Source organism: Eubalaena glacialis, chromosome 13 (genome assembly GCF_028564815.1).
Source record: "Eubalaena glacialis isolate mEubGla1 chromosome 13, mEubGla1.1.hap2.+ XY, whole genome shotgun sequence".
Lineage (NCBI taxonomy): Eukaryota > Metazoa > Chordata > Mammalia > Artiodactyla > Balaenidae > Eubalaena > Eubalaena glacialis.
Genome location: NC_083728.1, coordinates 19,318,556 through 19,339,564, shown reverse-complemented (window position 1 = coordinate 19,339,564; position 21,009 = coordinate 19,318,556). Strand labels below are relative to the sequence as shown.

The following is a 21,009-nucleotide window of genomic DNA, read 5'->3' as shown; positions in this document are numbered from 1 at the left end:
ATGGCAGATCACGTGAAAAGATGTAAGCAACCAGCAGTTTGCTAAAGAAAAAAAAAAGGAGTGCACACTTGACTGTATCACTGCAAATCAGACCACTTCTGGAGAACAGGCTGCAGATCTGGCCACATATTCTAAGTGTGACTGAGAGCAAACTGTGGTCACAGACAATGGTGAGAACCCTACTGGGAGGGAAAGGGATCCGGAGAGTGTTTCATGAGGAATGGCTGACCTAGAGGACATTAAACCCAACGAGGAGGCGACTAAGTGGGGACATCATGGTTGTAGTCACACATTTAAAGAACTGTCTCAAGACATTTCATTCTGCAAATGTGTTTTTGAGCATCTGCTATGTGCCAGGCACTATGCCAGGAGCTAAGGACAGAGCGAAAACCAGAACTGCTCTTTGATTTTCTAAAGCTTCCCGACTAGAGGAAGAAACTTGTCTGTTGTTCCAGAAAGCAGAACTGTGGCAGACGCCAGGCAAGTGGAAGGGCAAGGGCACCATACAAGGAAGCCCCTCTGGCCAGGGGGCTCCACCTTCGTAAAGAGGGCACAGATGAAAGTGGCCAGGCCCCACTGGGCTGAGCAGAATGGGTTAGGGAGGGGATGCATGCTTCCCAGGGAGTAGCCCAGGGGACTCCCGGGCCAATGCTATATTCCAGGGATACAGGATAACCGGGGCCAATATCATTAATCAAATACAAAATTTGTTCAGAATTACACTATATTCAATTTAGCCAAGAACAAATTTTTTAAAACTTAATCACAACTTAGGGTTTCAGCTAAATTTTGTATGTAAATGTAAATGGTGTCTAATTTCTCTTTTAGCAGTAGTTTTTTAAACCTAGGATTTAATAAAAATCCACATTAACATTTTAAGCAACAACTCTGCTTAATGACTCATTTTAACTGTAATCTTACTTCTCTCAGTGACCCTTAGAACTACTCTATTTAATGTCCCTTGATATACCTTCAGAGTTGCTCATCCCACTGCTGAGAAATTATCCTAAAAAAATAACAATTCCTTTCCCTCTGCCACAAAGAACAAAAGAGGGAGGGGATGGCGAAACTAGATGCATGGAGATTCAAATGAACAATGTTTATAAGGAAAAATAGTAAATAAACCACTTAAATGTTCAACAAAACCGCCAATCTTTTTATGGCATGAAGCAGGGGAAATAAATAATATCTAACAAGTAGGAGAATGTTTAAGGTGAATTGAAAAACTGTTTTAAATAATCATGAAGGTTATATAGCAACATGGAAATATACACCTAATGACAAGAAAACAACATAAACTTGCACAATTCTAGCCATGTAAAATCTATGCATGCATGTAATGAAAACTAGGGGAAAAAAAGAAAAATTTAAAGTTTACTTTCTAGGTTGTTAGAATTCCTCTTTTTTTAATTTAAAATTTCAATTTCACTGTTGACTGTTCAATAAATAATTTTACAATGAATGTATCAGGAATCAAAATAACTTTAACTTATAAGTGTAATAATTTGTATATCAGCAAGAAATGAAATCACAAAGGTGACACACAGTTGGAGCTCAATGTTCAATTGGTTCTTTGTCTTTTATAAAGCTATTTTTCATAAACAACTAAAAGTAAAAGAAAATGAGATCCATGTTATGAACAGTGCTTAACATTTGTGGAAAGTAAAAAGGACTTTGTACAGCAGCTGCGCATGAACCTCGGGTAAAAGCAAAACTAAATTTCTGGATTCTATTTTGCTTTTCACCTTATTTGATCTCAGTTAACATCGTTCACGCCAAGTTGAATTTTTTTCCTCCTCTTTCCCCTTCTCTTCAAGTTCACAGATGTGAAGGAAAAAAAAAAAAAATACACAGCAGCTCTTTTACAGTTCCCCCCCGGTTCTCCCAGCAATGCCATGAACGGTGGCTTTCTGGAATGGGCTCAGAGAAAGTCAGATGTGAGAGCTATCTGGCTACCATCTGTCACCACGGGGATCACCAGGACTGAACTGATTTAGGGACAAGAGATTTGGGTTCAAGTTTTCCACATCTATAACATATAAATACTTCTACTTACCCTGCAAGGTGATTGGATCAGGAGAAAGTACCTAGCACGTGGCTATGGTAAGAAATGCTTACCTTATCCTTTTTTCCCACCTTGCACTACACACACACACACGCACACATACACACAAGTTCTGTCCATCGTGAAGTCGCGTGGTCCTTCTGTCTAGTATCTTTCTGTTGCTCTCCAGGTGCACTCTCCACCCTTCCCTACCTTGCTCCTGCCCCCGCAGACTGATCTTTATGGATCCCATCAACAAGCCCCTGTGCCCTAGACTTCTAATTGAGTTTGTCCAATGCTGAGTCCCAGAAAGAGGTCAGGGAAGGAAACAGGGGGGTGGGGGCACAGGGCGAGGAAAGGGTGAGGTTAGGAATTCGAATATTCTACTTCTGCCGGCTGTATCCCTCAACCAGAAGTCACTGCTCCTCTCAAGGTGACCTCTTCTAAATGACAATCTCTTCTGGCTTCTGATGGCCACTCCATCCACTTGTCTCACTGCAGCTAGAGGTGGTATTAGTTCCACCATTACCACAACTCCGGGTTCCTGCTCTGTCCCTTGAGATTTCCTCTACATCCTATCCACACCTTTTTTTCTTTTTTTTATTTTATTTTTTTTTTTAACATCTTCATTGGAGTATAATTGCTTTACAATGGCGTGTTAGTTTCTGCTTTATAACAAAGTGAATCAGTTATACATATACATATGTTCCCATATCTCTTCCCTCTTGTGTCAAAAATATGGAACGCTTCAAGAATTTGCGTGTCATCCTTGCGCAGGGGCCATGCTAATCTTCTCTGTATTGTTCCAATTTTAGTATATGTGCTGCCGAAGCGAGCACCTATCCACACCTCTTTAACTCTCCCATAATTTCCCTAAATTGAGAATACCAGCTTTTCCTGTTGGGACTCTGACTAATAAAGTCCTATCGATAGCATTCCATCTACAGCATTTATACCTTGAATCACAGGGAGAATGGGCAGTTCCAGAGCTCATCTCAGGCTGAGAGGCACACACAGGCAGGACCTGATGATTCTAAGATACCTGACTGGCAGGACTAGCCTGTGCTCCCCCACTAGGCCTGAAGTAGTCCTACAACTGAGCCCCTCTCCTCAGACCACAGGGGAATTAACATCAGTTCCTAAACCCTTGGGGCCCTGTGAACTGGGGGTGAGATTCTGGGCAGACCTAGATTTTAATTCCTCAGTCCAGGCTCACTTAAAGAGTTCCAGTTTTCATAATTCAAAAAGTCATGTACCACAATGTTCACTGCAGCTCTATTTACAATAGCCAGGACATGGAAGCAACCTAAGTGTCCACTGGCAGATGAATGGATAAAGAAGATGTGGCACATATATACAATGGGATATTACTCAGCCATAAAAAGAAACATAATTGAGTTATTTGTAGTGAGGTGGATGGACCTAGAGACTGTCATACAGAGTGAAGTAAGTCAGAAAGAGAAAAACAAATACCGCATGCTAACATGTATGGAATCTAAAAAAAAATGGTTCTGAAGAACCTAGGGGCAGGACAGGAATAAAGATGCAGACACAGAGAATGGACTTGGGGAGGGGGAAGGGTAAGCTGGGACGAAGTGAGAGAGTGGCATGGATATATATACACTACCAAATGTAAAATAGATAGCTAGAGGGAAGCAGCCGCATAGCACAGGGAGATCAGCTCGGTGCTTTGTGTCCACCTAGAGGGGTGGGATAGGGAGGGTGGGAGCGAGATGCAAGAGGGAGGAGATATGGGGAAAAACAATAAAAAGAAAAATAAACAAAATAAATAAAATAAAGAGTTCCAGTTTTACCCCAAGTTTAAAATGGTGTCCAACTCACCAATTTCTTAGGGACTGGGGGAGGGGAAACAGCAGCTTCCCAAAGTCCCATCCTTCCAACTGTGCCACTGTCTCAAGTGTGGAGTTGGGAAATAGGGCACAAGAACTGACTCTCCAACACCAAATGGGCTATTTTAACCTCTGAAAGAGTGGGAAAAGAACGTGGAGTAAACAGCTCCCTGCTACCCTCATACATTTCTCTCCCTCCAACTCCCAGGAAAGGAGGACACTAAGGCTCACAGAGGGTGAGTGTGGAAGACAGAGCCAAGACTGATCTGGGTATCAGATCCCTGTATTCAGTCCTGGCTGCTGGTCCAACCTTAACGACAGTAACCATACTCTCCCCTTTGGTCTGTGCTAGCCAGCTGCCCAAAGGCAAATCAAAGGTTTAGTCCTAGCCCACCATGACAGCATTAGACTTTTACCGGTTTAAGATGGACTTATGGGGTCTGAAGTGACCCTAGTCATCCCAAGGCTAAGTTCTCTTTTTCTTGGGCCTGGAGACACAGAACTAAGGACCTCAGTTCTCCTGTCAGCACCCACCCACTAGGGGCCCTGGTGAGTTGCAAAGAACCATCCAATTCTTTCTTTTCAAAATTTACTTTTTAATTAAGAAGACCAGAGAGCTAAACGTGAGGCACAAGAGAAGGGCACGGTACACAGAGCTTTACCCAGCAGAAAGGTGTCAGAGAGGGAGGATAGTGGCATAGGAGGAGCTCAAGGTCTGGGTCACACTATGATATGTGAAACATGGGCAAGTCCCAACCTTTCTAAGACTCCATTTCTTCACCATTAAAATGAGGTCAGTAACAGTGTCTACTATTAATGATATCATTATTAACTAGGGTCGTTGTGAGTATGAAACTAAATGATATGTGTAACAATCCCTGGCACAGTGGCAGGCATGCTCTGAGGGCACAGTCAATGCCAGCCTTTATTATCAGACCCAACTAAACTTGCTTAAGCCTCCTCTGGCGAGAAATCAAATTCCATGCCTTACTGGTATTTTACCTGCACCCTAGGACTTAAAAGCCTTTGTTTTCTTTTAAGGGAAAGTATATTACAACATTATCAAATGTAACAAAATGCTTTCCTGTTACGTAAGACCACTGAGATAAAAAATATTCCGTTAAATAGACATTTTAGAACCTCCACTCAGAGGCGGGTTCCACGAGGGCGGGTTTCAGCTGAGAGTAAGTTTAACAAGAGATGGAGCCACCAGAGAAAGCTAACAAAACCGTGGGATGCTCTATTAGGACCACAATACGTAGAAAAAGGAAGGAGGTTACATCTGAAGAAACCAGGAATCCATAGTCTATAAAGAAGGGCTTGGGCAATAAAAGGGAAGATAGCTGTCTTCAAGTACTTAAAGGGTTGAACATGCTATATGTGGTGGAAGAGGCTCACTAAGTAAATCCAAAGGGTCAAAGACTGTAGTTTCCTGTGAGGAAGAATGTTCTCAGGCTAACAGAGAGGTCCCCCACATAAGAAGGGATCTCACTGGTGGGCACACTGGAAAACCCTGCGTCCTTTCCTATCTGAGCATCTGTAATCCTAATGTCTTGTCTGGACACCAGAAATAAACATAAGTGGGAATCAAAACAGTGGAGTTCGTCTGTGTGCAAGCATTTCTCATCCTGAGAACAACAAACCCTCAAGAGAGTAATGTGGGGACTCAAACTTAGTCCCTTATTACACACACTTAGGCATTCTTATTTCATTTGAGAGATGTCTAAATTTAAAAATAAATAACAATCTTACAGTGTTTTTTCTTAGAAAATAATCAGCCCAACACTACATCCAAAAAACACAAGTACAACCTGCAGCATTATTTTGAGTAATGAAGCTAAGAGTTCCACTTAGTCAAAGGCATCTCTGCTTTTTGCTCTGTTAGTCTCAGAAAACTAAACACAGGAAAAAAAATTTAAAAAGATTCTAAAAATCCAGCCACTGGGAAGAAAGTGATTCGACATTTTCTTTTCTTTGTTCTACCTGCCAAAAAAGATAAAGTGGGTTTGGAACTGAGAGAAACGATAAAAGGAAAGAAAGGGTGAAGAAGACATTTGAAAGAGAAGCATGAGAGTTTAGTGACATTAACCAACCAGAACCTTACTGAAATACCAGATGTGTGATGTGCATACTTTTCTGTCTCTACCCACCTCTTCTTTTTCACTCCTGGTTAGCAGGAGGGAAGGATATAAAGGCAGAAGCACATCTTTCATTCAGCCCATTTGCTGCCTTTGAAGGTGATCACACTTGAGCCCAGGAGAACGTTAGTGCTCATCACCATAGAGGCAGCTGGAATGTCAAACCCAGAATTGTGGAATCTCAAAACGTGAGGCACCTGTGACAGGTTTCAGGGTGGGGGCAAGGGAGCGGAGAACCAAGTTACCAGGCAATGCCGGTCTTCGGAAGCTCTTCTGAAGCAATTCATATTCGTAAATCCTCAGCTTTTTTTCCTTTCAGAAGATGGAGACAATTACTAATTCTTTGGAGCTAAATGAATTCCTTCTGTTCACAGAAGACATTATACCAGACTTCACAGCCCTCAGACCCAGTGAGAAATGAATGATCTGCTAAAGGACATACAATCAGGTGTAGATACCTTCATTATAAAGTGTGGCTTTCACCTGAACTGGAGAAAGCAATCTTCGTCCTAGATCACAGGGTATTTCGTTGTAATCTTATCCTTCCAGTACTGTTAGACTGGGTAGACTAATAAGTAAGCAGGGTGCTAAGTGCTACCATATCCACTTTATGCTCCAGGAGAAGTGGAAATGGAGGAGAAGCGGCACCTAACCCAGCCTGAGGGGTCAGGGAAGGCTTCCTGAAGGTGGGGGGCACCTGACATGAAGCTGAAAGGCAAGTAGGCATTGCCCTGATGAAAGCGGGGAGGGCTCTTTCTTTTCCAAGAGGCACAGAGGAAATCCAGGAGGACCAAGGTCAGAAGCCTGGGTAATGCTATCGTTTCAGAACTGGTCTAAGGACTTGGGGACCACAAAGGGACCAGAGAGACAGAGGGCTAAGGAGAATTTCAAGGCAGGAATGGCTCACAGTGTGACTGGATGCAGCTCAAGCCAGGAGAGGGTCAAAGGCCTGGACTTGGCTAATCATAAAGGGCCTTAAGTGCCCTTCGCCCTAGACATTTCAGGGAAGTGGCAGTGACAGAGGCCAGAGCACAGAGGCTTGAGTTGAGGAGGTGAGGAAGTAGAGACTGTGGATAAGGCTACTCACAGGAAGCTTGGCTGAGAACAGGGAGGGAGCTAACAGGAAATACAGCATCAAATTTTCTTTGCCAGCCTGAACCTCTGCTCTGAGCTCCAGACTCGCTTCCGTCTTGAATTCCTCCTTTTCCCTTACCCACCGCATCCAATATACCCTGTGACCTCCCTTCCACCCATTCACCATACAACAGCCAGAGTAGTCTTCTTAAGCTATAAATCAGACCATCTTGCCCCCAGGCAAAGTGTACAACGGTTTCCTGCTGCCCTTAGAATAAAGTCTCACCCCCTGGCCATGGCCTGTACACGCTTGTGCGATCCGGGCCCCGCTTCCCTCCCCAGCACCTTCTCCCGCACGCTCCCTCCTGCTCAGCATGGACCAGGCTGGCCTCTGTTCAGTCCCCAAACCCTCTAAGCACTTTTCTGCCTTAGGATCTTTGCTCAGGCTGCTCCCTCTGCCTGGAATGCTCCTCTCTTGCCCTCCCTCCTCCAACCCAAGCAGCCAAAGGGTGAATCACCTATAAAGGAACAGCTGCCACAGAGGTGCTCCCCTTCCCCACCCCAGGGGTTCCCCCCTCAAGCCTACTTCAGAGTCCAGGTTCTCCGGTTCTCCAGGTGGGGTATTTCCTGGCTCTCACCGCCAGGGGCTCTGATGTCAAAAACCTCAAGTCCTAGTTCATTTCTCTGCGGCCTATTAATTGAGTGTCTCTTGTCAAGGCACCACCTCACAGGGTCTGCCTCCCCAGCTGTTAGGAAGCTCATCTCAGAAGGTGTGTAGACACCCGGGTTCTCGCCCACCTGTCTCCCCCCGCCCTGGGGGCCTCTCTCCTACCTTTGTGGTGCCCCGCCTTCATGGGGAACAGTCCTGGGCCCCTCAGCCCTTCCCCCTTCCCCAGCTCTGTCTCTCAAGGCAGGAGGAGTGGCCTCTGCATTCTGTCCTAGGCTCCACAGGTCCTGCCTCACTCTTTTCAGCCCCCTCCACCCTTCTGTGCACACTAAAACCCACACACCCCAAATTCATCTCCATCCAGTAAATGCCTCCTCTCAACCATCTCTCCTTTGGCCTTAGTCACCAGCTCCCATCCTAGGCCTGATGCATCAAAGCCTCCCAATCATCGACTTCCTCTTCCCCCACCCTGCTGCCTGGACATCGATACCCAGGGCAACCATGGAAACCATGGTTTGAAGACGGCAGAGCATCCACCAGTCTGGGCCCCCCCCACCCCCATGGCTGACTGGATTTGAAATGAGCATGAAAATGTTTTAAGCCACTGAGATTTCAGCAGGGTTTACCTGTTACAGGAGCTAGCATTTCTCTATGTAATACAGGCTGAATTTAGATAGTTGAAGAGAAGGGGATAGGACTCTAGTGGTAAAGAAGAAAGGTTTTACAAATGCCTGGCTCTAGGATTATTCATGGCCTGATGACACCAGCTCCATTTATATACTCCTTATCCTCTTCAAAATACTTTAAAATACGTTTTCTCATCTGACACAACCATCATCATCATCACTTATCATTGGTGGTGTTATAATTAACAGTTTACGAATGAAGAAACGGACTGAGAGAAGTTAAGGTGTGTCCAAGGTGCCATCGCTAGTAAATGGAGGAGCCAAGATGGACCACAGGACTCCTGACTCATAGTCCACTGGCATCTCCCCTGCAGCATCCAGTCTCTCAAAGCCACACGCCAGTGCTACGGGAGACACTCTCGGCTAAAGTACACAAGGGTGCTGGAATAAAACAAGGAAAGACAGGGAGTCTGGCAGAACTGGTTAAAGGCAGACTGGAGGACTTTATAAACATCAGACTGCGGAGTATAACTTTCATTCAATAGACAATGGGGAACAATAATCAGCCTCCACTTTCAAGCTCCACAGCAGTAATGTTATACCTTCACCTCTGTCTTCAAAGACCTTACTGCACCCTCTCCCCTTGGCTATCAGATGTTGCCAGAGGTCCACTTTACAAAGAAAATAGAAGCTTTTATGAGGGCAAAACTTCCAGCCCCCTAGCTTCTATAGACATATCTGTATCCCCAAATAGCCTTTCCCCTTTCCATACCAAGTGAAAGAGGCATCCCTTCTCTGGTAAAACTACTGACCCTGTGCACATCCCTCTATCCATGGAGGATACCTTGATCAATCATTTGTCCTTTCTCTCCCTTCTTCCTTTCTTCTAGCTCTGTCTCTTCAGCCTCTGAACATGCTAGAACCCCTCCCATCCTAAAATCATCCCTTCTTCAGGAAGTTCACAGCCCCTTCTTCTCCTCATACGTCATAACTGAGCTCCTTAAGAAGCAGCAGCAGCAAACATGCATCTCCACTTCATCACCCCAGGTCCTCTATTCCACCCACTGTAATGAATTATGACACTGAAACAGTCACCTCTAATGATACCTCCTAAGAGCTAGGTTCAATGGACAGACAGCAACATTTCTCTCGACCTTTATATGGGACTTGACAGTGCTGCAATCCTGAAATTCTCCCTTGCCATGATTTCCATGATCCACTCTCTCCTGATCTTCCTCCTCTCTGCTCCTTCTTGGTTTCCTTTACTGGCTCCTCTTCCTCTGCCTCTCCCCTAAATGTTAGTGTTTCCTAGGGTTCCATTTTGATACCTCGCCTTACCTTACAAACTCTGTTCTCTCTGTCTGAAATCACCCACAAACATAGCTTCAACTGATAGCTATAGACCGGTGACTTCCAAATTTACATCCCTTCAGTCCAGACCACTCATGTGATCTCTCCACACCCTGGCTACATTTGCCTGCCAGTATCTCCCCATGGATTCCATGGGCACCTCAAATTCAACACGGCTAAAACCAAACCGCTAAGCATCTTGCTTACCACACTTGTTTCACATCTTTCTGCACCGATAATGACAGCATTTGTTGAGTACCATATCAGTCTTGGTTCTCCAGGAAAACAGAACCAAGAGGATGTGTGTGTGTGTGTGTGTGTGTGTGTGTGTGTGTGTGTGTGTGTGTGTATACACATGCAAATTAAGAGATTTATTTTAAGGAACTGGCTCTCATGATTGCAGGGGCTGGCAAGTCTGAAATCAGAAGAGAAGACCAGCAGGCTGGAAATGGAGGCCAGAGTTGATGTGCAGTCTTGGACTTAAACAGGCACTCTGGAGTCAGGGTCCAGCCCTCTCACCTCTACATCCACAGCACCCTACACAATGCCTGACACACAGCAGAAGCTCCATAAATGTTGGCTAACGACCAACTGGGTATAAAACAAAATGCTTTTATTCATTTATTTATTTTTGGCTGCGTTGGGTCTTCATTGCCACGTGCAGGCTTTCTCTAGTTGCAGCGAGCGGGGGCTACTCTTCATTGAGGTGCGCGGGCTTCTCATTGCGGTGGCTTCTCTTTGTTGCGGAGCATGGGCTCTAGGCACGCGGGCTTCAGTAGTTGTGGCATGCAGGCTCAGTAGTTGTGGCACACAGGCTTAGTTGCTCCACGGCATGTGGGATCTTCCCAGACCAGGGCTCAAACCCATGTCCCCTGCATTGGCAGGTGGATTCTTAACCACTGCGCCACCAGGAAAGTCCCTGAAATGCTTTTAAATGCGAATGGGACAAAAGGATGTAGAAGGCACTGAATTGTGATGAAGAAGAATCAGGAAACTTGAACAAGGGCTGGGCTGTAAATCAAGACACAGCCCTTCCAGGGCATTCACTTGCCAGAATTACCTGACCACTATCCCTACAACCAAATGGGGACCCTCACACTGAAAGTAGCACATCAGTTCCAACTTGAATGTCTTAACAACGCTGTGAAGTTGGTGTGGCCAAGAAAAGGCCACATTTTATGAGTAATTTGAGGCTCAGAAAAACTAAGGGTCATGTCTAGGTTGCTACAGAAAACATCTACAATGAAAGGTCTTAGTTCTTCAGTGACAGGTATAAGGGGACCATAAAAACAACAGAAGGTCAGAACCAAAAAGGACCCACACAGTTCAAAACTCTTTATCAAAATCTGCAAACACTAAAAATATCTTCTACTACTTACAAGGGATACTTTTTATTTTATTATGATTATTATTCAGATACATTTTTGTCTTACTGTACTATAATTCCATGGTATATATTAGATTATTAGCACTATCATGTATACATTGTTGTAGTTATATACTAAATATCTAGAAGCACATATTGCTTTCTGAAATACTGCCAGTATGTATTAAATCTATAGTTCTTTAGGGATGACTAAGTAGTCTGTATTAACCCCAGGCACCAAAATATCGCTGGTTTTCTTATTTATTATTAATAAACATTAGAATTAGTGAAATATTAATAATATATAGTCCAAATATTACATTTGGTGATTCTCTGAAGCCATGGAGTAGTGGAAACTCTCCATTACCTATTCCTACTGAACAAAGCTGATTACCCCCACCTCTATTTGCATATATAGTAACTTGACCTTTTCAAAACTCTTATTTATGTACTGTTATTTAAGTATGATAAAACTCTTATAAACCTTTTTAAAAGGTGTTTTAGTCCAGTTGACAGAAAAGAGGGGCAAACGCTTAAGGTCATGTAATTGATAAAAGGCAAAAGCAGGACTAGACACCGGGCCTTTCCACCTCCGCCTACTGTTACGCTACAAAGCTACGGTGGCTTCCTGGCCATGGAGCTGCCAGACTGTCAGTGATATGAGGCCAGAGGGAGACGACGTCTGACTTGCTCCCCACAGTGTCTAGCACAGTACCTGACACACAGTAGACACATAAAAAGTACATTACTGGTGAGCAACTGAATTCATTTTCTTAGAGTTGCTTTAGTCACCTGCATGGTAGATTGGGACATACAGCATTGCCAAATATCTTGGCTTTTAAAATGCTACTGGCATTATCAGGAATAAGCAAAAAATACTATCTTTTCAAAACTGTGTGTTGATTCCCAAGGGGATCAGAATTCTGAGCCAGGGCCCCATTTCAGCACAAAAGGTAGCAAGTTGTATGTTTTTCAGCTTCCTAGAAAATTAAGTGTTGGCTTGATGGAGCAAGTGGAAGATTGAAAATAGAGTCTTCTCGTGGGAAAGAAAAAACTGCATGGTCTCTGGCATAATACAACCATTTGCAAGGCTGGTACAATGGTCCAGCTGTCGCTAACTTACCATGGCAAGAAATGGGCTTGCTAAAGGAGTGTGGATTCACCCAGAAGGACACACATCAACACGACAGAATCTGTGGCACGAAGATGCAGATCTGAGGCAGGACAAGCCCCGCAACAAGGAACACAGAGGCTTGGGGCAGGAAGAGAAATTCTGGGCATGGCTTCACAGCCTTCCTGTAAAACCCCGTGTGCTCAGCCATGCTAGAGCAAGGGAGAACAAGAAGAAGCTGGCCGCCTTCAGTTTATTAGGGTGTTCAAGAGGCCTCCTAACCCGGCAGACTATTCCTTTCCTATGAAGTTCTCACCAGTATCACTTAGAGCTCCATCTTCCCCCAGTTCCTAAACCACACATCCAAACATATGCCTTCCATTGTCATTCTGATTGTCTAGTCACCACCACAGCACTGTATTTCCATTTCTTCAGGGATTTGAGATATCCACTGTGATTCCAAGATTACCTTTAAGGGCTTCCATAAAAGCCCTTCTCCATCATACATTCCTTAATGCTTCATATTTTACTTACAGAGACAAGTTATCCAAAATAATTAAGGCGTGAGGCATTCTGGATGAGTGAGTCATTTAGATAATTGAACGCAAATTCATTAAGCACCGAAATATTTCTATAGTCCTGTTAAAATAAATGATGCCTTAGTAAACAGAGAATATAAAAAACAGTTCAAAATTCTATCCAACTTTCAAGATCCAGTCTGATTACAAACATTCCCTGAAAGCAGCCTCCAACCCCCGCTTGCCACCTCTACCCACCACCAGAAATAACCTCTTTTGCTGTGATCCCACATTTTGATTATACCTCCTTTGCAGCACACTGCATGGTCTGCTTGAGGTTAAAGATTTAAATGCACCTTGTCTAACTTAAAAAAAAAAAAAGTTCCTGGAGACCAGAGACCTTCTTTTTTAATACCAAGGTGCCTAGTTCAAGACAGGCATACAAACACTTCACAAACTGAGATACTCTTAGTGATTCAGACGCTGTAAAGGGCACCATAACACAGCAGAGCCTTCAAGGGTTCCCGAACTCTGGAGGGCAGGAAAGTGTGACATTAGAGAACACGTTAGTATCATTAAAATCCTCTTTGGCCTCTGTCAGTATTTCTCAGCTTTAGAGAAAGTGTTTTTCTACAAGGTAAAAATACTCTAAATTCCTGTTTGTTTGGGTTTTTTTCCTAAAAGGGAATTAGTTAATCTCAACTTGCAAACAGAAAGCTCTGGTGGAGCTGGCATTGCTAAACCTCCACTGGTCTCAAGATGTGCATTCGAATGGCTGTCTGCAGTTCAGCAGGGAGATGAGACAGCGCATGGAAGGACGTGGTAAGTGACAGGAATATAGCCGAGATGCTATGCCATGTTTGACATCCAGTTCACCAGTTTGAAAGCCAGATTCCTCAGTCTGGAAATAAGGAACAGAGCACGCGATCGAGCAATTCAAGTTTCAGGCTCAAGGTCCAAAGCAACCACTTCTAGCAGGGTAACAACATTGTTTTCCCAAAGCTTTAGTGTTTGGGCATGACAAAACAGGTGGTAAGTATAGTTTAATATTCCAAACACTCAACTCAAACCCTCCTCACCAGCAACAAGGGATTCTAAGTGGTCAGCCCAGGATGGTGAACTCCAAGTCCCCTCCCCAGCAGCTATTCTCTTGCAGGATTCCTTTTCCTTGTCGTGGAAACAAACAGAATTTTCTTCATAAAAATAGGGAGAATGGGGTGGTAGGGTTGCTGGTATCATGATATTAAGTATCTAGGCATGTTCGCAGCCCCTCAGGGATAATAACTGCTCTTGTCTTTGCCTTGTCATTGAGTAAAGGGTTTTTTAATCCAGTATCTTCAGAGACAGAACTGCGTCACATAAGTTAATTGTACTGATAACTGAAGCACTAAAACATGCAAGATTAGAACAGAAAGCTTTCTAAATTCAATCGCATTACTTCCTTCTCAACCTTTCTGAACTAATCAAACCATAATTTGACCTATTCCTGCTGAACAGGAGAGCAATTATGATTAATTAATGTATTCGGAGACCACACAGGCAAACAAGACTGTTTCCTCTATGAATGTCTCCAAACTGCTGTACTTTGAATTATTTTGTGGAGAGTTTTTGTCTCTGTCATCACCAGCTGTCTCTTCCTGCTTTCGTCAGGGGGTTTGAGACTCCAGGAGGGTCTCTTAATTCAGTGCATCTGATATCAGCTAGACTTGGAAAGGCAAGCTATTAAGAGTCACCGGCTAAAGCTCTCTCTCACCAGCCTCACTTCAGACCCAGGCAGTCGGCCTCCAGACCCCGTGTTCTTACCCAATACAGCCACATTTCCCAAACTTGCCTAATTATAAAGGACTACCAGGTGTGTGTGTGGAGGGCGGAGTGTTAAAATGCACATTCTCAGACTCCTCTCCTAGAAATTCTAATTCAGTGGGTCTGGGGTGGAGCCCTGGAATCTGTGTTTTTAACACAGACCCTCAGATGATTTCCATGACCAGGTTTAGAAACACAAATCTATATGCCATCCATGCTGCCCACCTGGAATTGGGATTCCTTTAGAAGCATAATGAACCTGGGCCAAGGCCAACTTCTTCCAAAGAGACCTTGCAACCAACAGAGCTTCCAGGTCACTGCTCTGCCAATGCCCTGATCTTTTGCGGCTCCTGCAGGCTGGTCATCACACCTCTTCTCATTGCCGGTATGTCATTCACCGAAGATTTGGCACGCCTTCCTTCTCTCCACCCCAAATGTCCCTCCACCCTTTTAATGGCTTGGATAACCACATGGATGACCCAAACAACACTCCAGCCTCAGTTACTTGACCTCCTTCACTGAGTTCGCTTCACTTCAGCCACTTATGTCTGTGGCAAAACCCAGGCGCCTGTCATGTCCAGTAATTAATTGCTCCAACTATGAAATCTTCCACTCACATGTTGCTCTCTAACCACATCCTCCTATTACTCCATCGCACCAATACATCCATTGCTTGATTTCATCCACACCTCTGGTCCTTTTCTCATCTACGTGCAGCAGAGACCCCCTTACCGCTCGTGTTAATCACTCCCTGCTCAACACCCTCAGTTCCTCTGCTCCACTGTCCTTCCGCTGCACACTCCCAGCAAAACTCAACCCTGGCTCAGTCCAACTATATGTCTTCTTTGCTCCTAAACCCAGGCAGCTGAATGCTCCTGGCGCCCTGATCAATCCACTGTCTCCTACCTCAACGGAGCCCTGCATACTGCCGAGAGGTCATGGACGTTGCCCCAAGTTCACTCTTCCTCTTCCTGACCTCAACTGTATGTCAAATCTCCTTGTTTTTCCTCTGACCTCTTCCCTCTTACTCTTAGAGGACAACCTCACCCTCTATTTCACAAAGATGATGGAAGTCATCAGACTGGCACTTGCTCTTGAGCCATCCCACCAGAAAATGCAACTGTGCCCAGATATTCCATCGTAAGGGCTGCCAAGCCCATCCATGCCTGTGCTGGGCCTACTGTTTGCTTGGTTATTTGAAGTAAACTCCCTGGTGATAGTCATAACTGAAGTAAGCTGTAACGGTGGTGAATGGGGAAAAAAAATAGCCAGCCTCTCAAAGGATTCCTCTACCCTGAGAATCTTTTTAAGATTGGGAGGAGTTTAAAAAGAAAAAGAAGAAAACAAAACTATCTTACCTACAAGCATTGAACAAGTTTAAATACAAACATAAAGTTGCATACATCAATAGAATGATTATAAATCCCAAGCCAAGTAGTTAATTCCCTGATAATTTTTATAAACTCAAAACCAGAGTCAGTGAAACACTACTGTTAGTTATGGTTTCTGTCTTTCACTCTTAACCAAACTCTAGTTTGTGGATGGGGCTAAACGTCTTTTCCTAACTTTTTTTTCCTCCTTATAATATTAATATTGATAGCTAACATTGACTGTTTTTTGTGTATAATTATGCTACTCACAATGACCCTGTGAGATAAGAACTATTATTTTCCTCCATTTCCAGCTGAAAAAAACAGACTTAGACATGTTAAGGAATTTGCCCAAGAGCTTGCAGCTAGAAAGTGGCAAAGGTAAAAGTAAAACACAGAGTCCAAACACAAACTAATCTCTGTGCTTTGGCACAGTGGTTATCAACAGAAACTTCCCAGGAAATGCACCACCCTAACCCAAGCATTTTTTTTTATACTCCAATATATGCTCAGAAACACAAACATGAGGAACCACCTAATATTAATATCACTGCATATTCCACATTCATTCACTCATTCTTACATTCATATCAGAAGGCAGCAACGAATCAAAGGGAAGCAATGAATTCTACAGTCAGATCATACAGATCCAAATTCTAGCTCCACCACTTTCTTAGCTGTGTATTTTAAAAATTACTTCTCTAAGCTCAATTTTCTCAAAACAAAAAAAACCCCAAAATGATAATATAATAATATAATGATGGTAATATAATAATATAATGATGGTAATATAATAATATAATGATAATATAATAACCATCACCACCTTAGTAGGTTCTCCCAGAGATTTAGAGATAATGCACGAACACGCTTAGCCACGGACCTGGCACATAGTCTCAAGCAAGGTTAGCTGTTATAATAATTCTTATCATTCAGAAGGTACTGGGGACCTGCAGCTGGTGGAGTCTAGGCAGAGCACGGTGCCCAGACTGGACCATAAACAGGCCAAGGCTGTCCCTGCCCTCTTGGTCTTGCAGTCTACTGGAGTAGACAATAAAGAAGGAAACAAACATATGAATGAAATACTTGGAATTTTAGTGAAGTGCTAGCAGGAAATGCACACGTACTGAGAGGGGGACAATGGGGGGAGGAAGCTACTGTAAAGGGGTGATCAGGGAAGAGGCTCCTCTGAGGAGGGACATTTTCGCTGAGCCCAGATGTTGGAGAAGGACCTTCCACGAGAAGAGTCAGGGGAACAGTGCCGGGCAGAGGGAAGGGCTGTACAGAAGAGGAGAAGAACTTGGCATTAAGAGGAACCGATGATGCTCCCACCTGACAGGAGCGCAGCGAGCGAGGAGCGGAGCAGAGAGGAGACAGAGGCCAGCACCTGAGTAAGTGTGCACGTGGGTCTGAGGGCGGTGGGAAGCCTCGAAGTGGGCAGGGGGTGAGCGGGGTGACATGGGCTGGTAGGCTCACTGGCTGCTGGCCGGAGAACGGGTTAGAGAAGGCAGGAGTGGATGCTGGGAGACCAGGTGACAGGCAGGGACAGTCATCCAGCTGAGAGAAGACGGTGGCTGGATTAGGAGGACGGAGGGAAGGGAGGATCTGAAGTATCTGGAAGCTAGGCCGACAGGCCACGCCGACAGACTGGAGGCAGGGTGAGGGATCGGGAAAAATCCAGGTCGACTTTCAGGTCTCTGGCGAAACAATGAATGGACAGTAATGACATTGAGACAGGGAAGGCTCAGGGCAGGGGAAAGCTGGATGAGAGAGGGGAGAGGGGTCAAGAATGAGGAATACAAATTTGGAAGTTTGAGAGGGAGATTGAGCAATCGATTTTGGACACGTGAAGTTTGAGATCACTGTGAGGCTGCCAGGAGAGAGAGAAGGGGGGTAGTAGGTAAAAATGTAAGTCTAGAACCAAAGAAAGGTCCAGGCGGGAGGTGTTACTGAGGTAGTCATCTGCATCCAGAGGGTAATCAAGCCCTGGGAATGGATGAGATCACTTAGGAAGAGACTATGATGAGAGAAGGGAGGTAGCCAAGCGAGAAAAGAGAAGAAGTAATACCAAATCAGGTCGGTAATCTAAAACGAAACGTGGTAATGTAGCCCGTACAAAACAACACAGAACTGCCCCAACTATGTGCTTGATAAATGCCCGTGGAACAAAGAAAAATTAATTCTTAACACATTCCCTTTAGGCCTTAAAAGAATAAAATTTTTCATTTAGGATTTTTTTTTCCCCAAGTTCTCATATGTTTGAGGCATAAGAAAAAAGATTTTGAAGGTTTGGATTGTGTTCAAAGGAATTCTTTTCCTTTAGAGCAAAAAGCAAGGATTCTTTTCAAAAACTCACTGAAATTAAAGATTGCCTACTTGAAATTTAAGCTTTTAGAAAGCTTACACTCACACTATATTCTCTCTGTAAAAATTCTACCCCAATATACAATTTTTCCCTTCCTTATAATGAAAATGCAATTATATGTTCTACTACAGATGTCATTTCATCCTGAAAGATGAAGCTGGTACTTTCAAACAGTTCAAGAGTCACGTGAGAGTTGTAAAATGCTCAAGAGATCAAGGATTTATTTTAAAATGTTTAAAAAAAAAAAACCTTAAGTTACCTGCTAGGCCATCCAAAAACTGATAACCAGGGAATTGAAAAGGATAAAACTGCCAGGAAAATAAGTAAATATAACAGCTACTCCTCAAATGAAAATGCATTAAAGCTGTAATTATATCTCTGGGTATCTATTGACACAGAAAACTCACTATCCTCTTGAGGCTAATACTATCACTAAGAACTACCACACTGAAATCATAGCAGTAAACACAACTGAGATACTTTATACGTTCCAAAGATTTCCAACGTTACACAAGGTATAATGCATAAGAAGGAGAGTCAGTAACATCTGCCAAAACTTTTCCTTCCCTCAACTGTTCAAGTTAAATCAAGACTGTAATTCTTTTTAAGATCATAAGCCTCACTTTGTAAAATTCTTCTCCTCAGATATGTAAAGGAGAGGACTATCCTGACTTTTAAAGGATTGTTATCCCACTTTATGATATAGCAATCTAAAAGCCTAGGAGGAAAAAAATAAATGGTTCTGATGAACCTACAGGCAGGAAAGGAATAAAGACGCATACGTAGAGAATGGATTTGAGGACACGGGGAGGGAGCAGGGTAAACTGGGACGAAGCGAGAGAGTAGCATTGACATATACACACTATCAAATGTAAAATAGATAGCTAGTGGGAAGCAGCCGCATAGCACAGGGAGATCGGCTCGGTGCTTTGTGACCACCTGGAGAGGTGGGATAGGGAGGGTGGGAGGGAGACGCAAGAGGGAGGGGATATGGGAATATATGTACATGTATAGCTGATTCACTTTGTTATACAGCAGAAACTAACACACCATTGTAAAGCAATTATACTCCAATAAAGATGTTAAAAAATAAATTAATTAATTAAATAAAAGCCTAGGAGGCTACCAGGAAGGTTACATGCATGGGTGAGTAATAAGCATTCATTCATTCAACAAATATTGATTAAGCACCAAAATGGGTCAGGTCCTGTTCTGGGCCCTGAAGATACACCAGTGAAAAAAGCCTCACACTTCCAGATTAATCGAGGGAAAGAGACAATAAACCAACAAATAAATAGGTATTTGCCAAGTGGTGGTAAGTGCCATGAAGAAAAGTAAGGTTGGTTAAGGAGGACAGGGGAATGGGGTGTATCCTCCACAGAGTGGTCAGGGAAAGGCCTTAAAAGGTTACGTTGGAGCAGATCCTGAGGGAAGAACCATGGTATCCAGGGAACAGAGTTCCAAGCCGACGCATAGCAAATGCAAAGGCGCTGAGGCTGGCGCATGCTTGAAGTTTTTAAGGAATAGCAAAAAGATCTGTCTGGCAAGGCTGGAAGTGAGGACAGAGAGGTAGCCTCATAGACCACGGCAAGGACTTCAGATTTTACTTTAAGATACGAAGTTGTTGGAGCTCTCTAAGCAAAGGACCTAATCTCCTTTTTAAAAGGCTCAAAAAAGGAACAAGTTCTTATAAAAACAAGACATACCTCTCACAATCTATTTATAAATGTAAAAAAGCAGACAATAAAACAATCTTATGGTACAGTAGCATTTCTGTAAGAAAAAAAATACTTACATATGGGAACAAAAGACTAACGGGATAAATACCAAACTATGGTTTACTATGGTTTGTGGGATGGTGGGTTTTTTCTTATGCTTTTCTTAGGTTTTTTTTTTTTCCTAGTTTTCTGCCTTAAACATGAGTTATTTTTGTAATTTTTGATGTTATCTTAGAAAAGAAAAAAACCCACTCCCACATGAGACTGCCCTAGTCTGAAATCTTATTTAAATATGACCAAAAAAAAAAAAATGGGGACCATTTTCTCCCCAAATTACCCTGCTTCCCATGCAATGTTTTCCTGTTACGAAGCACTGTACAAATCAAGCACCACGCAATGTATCAAGGTCACAAAACCAACTTGGTTAATATGTTTATCATTACATAGCAGCTCTGTCCTCTACAGCAACTTTGATACCATCTTTCCAAGGCAGCAATAGAAGGGCCCTTTTCATTAATTTCCTAACACTCTTAGTTACTACTACGCCGCTTCTGGATTTTTCCACTGTATGTCTCTTAGAAACAAATTAAGCCCGAATAAGTTGTTCCAGCTAATGAAGTGCGCTTTTGGCTCTTTCCCCATGGTTGAGAATTATCCGGCAAAATACCAATTGTTTTAGGACGCATTTTCTCTTAGTTTTGAAATATGCAATACGAAGTTACTGCAAATAAAGAACATCAAGATAACAGCATACAAGAGCATGTATAAATGGAAACTACTGTAATCCTTCTTAAAACTGAGGATGTGTGGAGGTCTCATGAATAAACATACTATACGTCCACATGACACAGATAAAGACGGAAAGGAGTGTGCCCTCCCTCCTCCTCTACACCCCCCTCCCCCCCCCCCCCCCCCGCCCCACCACATAACATTTTCTCGCAGGGCAAAAGCCCAGGGCAATCACTGCTCAGAAATGCAAACCACGCAACTCAAAATGACTCAAGCTCTC

The 21,009-nt window shown here is 43.5% G+C and overlaps 1 protein-coding gene and 1 non-coding gene across 5 annotated transcripts in view; both read right to left on the bottom strand.

Moving 5' to 3' along the window:
* The window catches only part of ZHX3 (zinc fingers and homeoboxes 3), a 134,102-nt gene that overhangs the window by 91,680 nt on the left and 21,413 nt on the right, over nucleotides 1-21,009 (bottom strand). The gene's annotated exons all lie outside the window — the stretch shown is intronic.
* Nucleotides 2,777-2,883, bottom strand: LOC133104580 (U6 spliceosomal RNA). The gene has a single exon (XR_009703642.1). It is a non-coding gene; the product is annotated as a U6 spliceosomal RNA (small nuclear RNA).